Source organism: Argopecten irradians, chromosome 13, assembly GCF_041381155.1.
Source record: "Argopecten irradians isolate NY chromosome 13, Ai_NY, whole genome shotgun sequence".
NCBI classification, from domain to species: domain Eukaryota; kingdom Metazoa; phylum Mollusca; class Bivalvia; order Pectinida; family Pectinidae; genus Argopecten; species Argopecten irradians.
Window position 1 is genome coordinate 11,190,772 of NC_091146.1, and position 5,286 is coordinate 11,196,057.

Consider the following 5,286-nt stretch of genomic DNA (forward strand, 5'->3'; position numbering starts at 1 on the left):
TTCGCATTTTAGGTGAGTCAGTTGGTTTGTTTTGGCGGAAACCTTTTGGTTCAAAACTACGGTAGCCATGTTTTTGTTTACTACGGAGAGTGGTGGATGTTGCGCAAGCGTTAAGATTGAACTGCACTCATAGCCGGTAGGGAGGACTTTTAGGATTCCCATAGATATTATTATTTTCTTCGCATGTACAGCGATTTTTGACGGAAAGTTTTATTTTTCTAATTCATAAGAAAATTATACCGGATATATTAATACCATTTTTACCGATTTTACAGTCACTTGCCCGACTATTCGCATTTAATACCTTTCTATTTATTAAAAGTATTTGATTCTACCATTTCCAGAATTTCAGAAGAATATTTTTGAAGTTTTAGCCTATTTGACCCTTTTTTAGCCCCACCCCCTCTGCCCCCAGGGGGTCGGCCAGGACCAATGTGGATATGATATTAAAATGCTATCTCAGGCTAATAATTCTAACCAAGTTTGAGTCGTTTCCAATGAAAATTGAGCAAAACATGCTCATAAATGTGTTTTCCCTATATAAACTATAGTAAACTTGACCCCCTCCCCAGGGGGAAACGCGAGACCCCAGGGTCATATAATTCACAATTTTTGTAAAGGACCTTAAGACCTTTCTATTTATGAAAAGTATTTGATTCTACCATTTCCAGAATTTCAGAAGAAGATTTTTGAAGTTTTAGCCTATTTGACCCCTTTTGACCCCGCCCCTAAAGTCCCTGGGGGTCAGTCATAGAAAATTTGTTAATAGGATTAAATGGCCATCTCATACTGATAATTCTGACAACATCTGACTCATTTCCTATTACAAATGACCAAATAATCTGCAAAAATGTGTTTTCCCAATATAAACTATAGTAAACTTAACCCCCTCCCCAGGGGGAAACTAGAGACCCCAGGGTCATATAATTCACAATTTTTGTAAAGGACCTTAAGACCTTTCTATCTATGAAGAGTGTTTGATTCTACCACATCTGTGAGTAGAGAAGAAGATTTTTGAAATTTTACTCAATTTTACCCCTTTTGGCCCCTCCCACAGCCCCCTGGGGGCTGGGGACCATATAATTCACAATTTTGATTGGCCTTATGCCTAAGAAGGTTTGTGCAAAATTTCATTGAAATTGCTTCAGCAGTTTTGGAGAAGAAGTTGAAAATGTAAATTGTTTACGGACATACGACGCACGACGGACGACGCACGACGCACGACGGACGACGCACGACGACGGACAAAAGGCGATTAGAATAGGTCACTTGAGACTTCGTCTCAGGTGACCTAAAATGATAGGACAAACAATTATGTACAATCATCAATATAAATTTAGTTAAACGAGTGCAGCCACGTCTAACGTTTAGAAATATCATGGTCGGAGGCGTCTAAATACATTTTTCCAGGCGGAAATATTTGAAATTACTAACTGCATATTTCGTTGCCTGCTCAGTTCAATTTGCGTTTGTGTTCTTTTGCAAATTCGTCAGCATTCAAGTTTCAAAACCGTGACATTTATGTTTTGCAAAACGTCGTCCGCACACAGCTTGTTTGCCAGTGAACAGCGCAGATAGCGAGAGCGACGTCATTTTCGTCAATATGACGTTCGTAGCAAAAAGCGCGCCAAAGCATAGTCCCGCGGGAAACCATAGTCTCGGGACTATGTCAAAAATCTAGAGAAATGTTTTTGCAAATGGGGCCGGTAGTTCTTAGTGACGGGACTTTGTATGATTTTGAAAGGAAAATTATTGCTCTTTCCAGCGGTAGTAGCCGTTTTTATGAAGATGTGCTAGAAATGTGTTTATAAAGCCGCTAAATGTAGACGGATTAAAGATTTAGCCACAATGTTCAGCTGACGTTTGATCTTCAGCAAATGAGACTTCAAACATTTTTAACTCCGCCTACTTCAATTTCAGCCAATCCTCGCCTCCTCAGGGTTAGTGTGACGTGATTATCTTGTTGCGTCACTTCATTTAATACAATGTACACTTGCTGCAGTAGTATAGTACTTTCGTCGTTCAAAGATGGGGTTCAACGGCAGTAACACCGAGTGTAGAATCATACCATGATGCCGAGCATTTTGCATTATATTTTGCCTTTTGTGCTCTCAAATCCCCACTACTAGTACTTGTCTCAGTAACGGCACTTTGTAGAGTTGTGTAGGAGGATTTTGAGAGGAAACTAAATTATCGCTCTTTCCAACGGTAGTACTCGTTTTTGAAGACTTACTAAACATGTGATTTTTAGCCGCTGCTGTATAGTATATGTAGAATACGAATTTTACACTCGTCTTGAAGTTTTAATTTTTGCTCGACAAGGCTCGCAACAATAAAAACTTCCAAGACTCGTTTCATAAAATCCCATATAAAATGAACACTCATGTAAGATTCTATATATATTTTTTTTTTATTTCTATTCATTTGCAATACATTGCCGACCGATTGGATACTGTTACTTATTTGAAATTATATATGGCTTAATGATATGTTTGAAAATCAAGACTTTTTCAGTAAAAGTACAATGTTTTTGGACATCAAGGTACACATTCCTCAAAATGTGGCGTTTTATAGTATAAAGGTTGAATATAATTGTAGTTTAAAGTAGTTTTAGCTATTAGTCTCTATGATAGGTAGATAAGATCACTAGGATCATTAATTTGGTGTAACAATTAGCATGTCCAATTAGTTTGTAGTTATTGGGTCAGCAGACCAGCAGGGGTTAAATATAGATGGCGGTTATGGTCAACGCCAGCTGTAAACCGAGCCATTTGTAGACTAGAAAGGGCTGTGGTCAGTCTGAGAGTGCTAATTATATAGTAATGGTGGTGAGAACATTAGGGCACTGAAGGGAAGTTGGTATGCAAATAGGGGTCAGTGATTGTGTATCTATAGAGCCTAACTAATGAGCTGTCTGTAGTAAGGGTCGGTCATTAGGCTAAGGATGGAAAGGGGATTTCCTTATCTTAGTTTTGGAGTTTTTTATATACTTCTGCTCTCTGGTGATTCCGACGCCTATCTTTAGCAGCAGATAGAGATGTGGTGCATTGGTCAGTCTTTAATTTGCATATTCAGTATTGTCCTATGTTAAGTTATGGTATCTAGGTGCTATGTCTAATTTCGGCCAGGGTCACAAAGAGTTCAAGGACCATCCTATTTTAGGTAAGCATGTGTGTTCATAGCCGTCATATAAATATATATCCTTAGTTTAGATTATTTAGTTAAGAATAGCAGTTTATAAATATGTATCATTAGAATAGAGTATATAGCTAAGAATAGTGGTCTTATAATAGAGATGTAAATTAGAATCGGTAAAAGGGAAGGGGACCCTTGGAGTTGGGCAGTTCGTGGAAAGTGAGTCGAGAGGTATAGCTGTAGTTCTTTGGAGTTCTTTGGAGTTTGCCGAGCAGTTGGGCAGTTAGTTGGGAGTTAGCCGAGAGGTACAGCTAAAGTTATTGGACAGTCAGATGATAGTAGTTAGCGATTAGTTTTTAGTGAGTTTAGATAAGTCGAACAGTTGGTTAAAAGAATTAGTTTACGTATTTAGTTGTTGCTGTTGAGTGAAAACCCTGAACTTTTGCTTAATTTGATACAACTTGAATAAATGGAAACATATCTCATATTAGGACTTTGTGTAATAATTTTTTTATCGGCGCCTGACAACCTGAACTTGAACTTTATTTATACTTTGGTTAAAACAAAGAGAACAACTGGTGTCAGAAGTGAGATACTTCTTCAGGATAAAGAATAGACGGAAAACCTCACAAAAACAATTCGTTAAAATAATATTTATTTTTTTTTTCTCCTGAAAATTTCAAAAATGTGAATCGTGAGCTATTTTTCCATTGTCATGTTCTCTATTTGTTCAAAGTTTCGTGCTTTTATTAAAAGGCCAAATTTTGAATGACAGGTATAAGTTGTTTGAAAATCTTTTTTTTTTCAATGAGAGGACAATGTGTTTGTTCATCAGGACAAACATTCATCAAAACAGCAATTGTTAATCGTTAATATGATATTTAATTTCGTCTCGTAAAAATTTCAAAAAAATGTGAATCGTGAGCTATTTGGTTCTTTACTTGTTCCAAGCTTCTGTACAAATGGGCGGGGTTATATTTACTGCAAACAAGAGGCCCAAAGGGTCTTAACGGTCATCTTACTACCTTGACAGTAGTAAAATTAATTATATATGGTGTCACTTTGTTAGGATCATGTCAGGATCATTTTCAATTTCTTTCAACAATTTTTTATTTCAAACAAGAGGCCCAAGGGCCTTAACACATAGGCAATTAATTAGATATAGTATCATGATAGTCATCTTCGATTTGGGATCAACCAGACATGCAATAATACTTTGTCGGGACCATGTCAGGATCATTTCATGCAAGGTTCAGCCAAATCCCACCGCTAGAACTTGAGAAGAAGTTCAAAATGTGTTTTCAAGATGGCGTCTGTGACGGCCATCTTGGATTTCGGATCGACCCGAAAAATAACAACACATTGTCGGGACCATGTCAGGATCATTTCATGCAAGTTTAGGCCAAATCGCACCAGTAGAACTTGAGAAGTTCAAAATGTGTTTTCAAGATGGTGACTGTGGCGGCCATCTTGGATTTCACATCGACCCGAAAAATAACAACACTTTGTCGGAACCATGTCAGGATCATTTCATGTAAGTTTCAGCCAAATCGCACCCGTAGAACTTGAGAAGAAGTTCAAAATGTGTTTTCAAGATGGCGGCTGTGGCGGCCATCTTGGATTTCGGATCGACCCGAAAAAATAACAACACTTTGTCGGGATCATCTCAGTACGATGGCCGAAAACGGCTGACAGAATTGTGTTACTAGTAACACGTTTTCGTCAGCAAAATATGTACGTACAAATTTTGTGCCAAAAACCTGTTGTTATAAGCATGCTATAGTAGTACGTTTTCGTCAACTAAATTTGTACGTACATGTACATATTTTGTTGACGAAAACCTATTGTTATGATAGTAGTAGATTTGGCTGTACACGAAATGTGTACATGACAAAAACGTGTAGTTTAGAAATCTACTGAATCCGTATACCAATTAACATTCCTTTGTTCTGTGATTGATCGTTACACGGTCATATGCTGACTTTACCCGATAAAGGCTTTGAAAGACCAAAACAGTTTCCTTTCATCATATTGTTGTTTTCAAATGCATCAGGTTTAATACATATTTAAACCTAATTCTGAAGGTAACCCTGATAGCTATAGTTACCACATTATCAATTACATATTCATTCAAAGTTAATTACCTGCAAC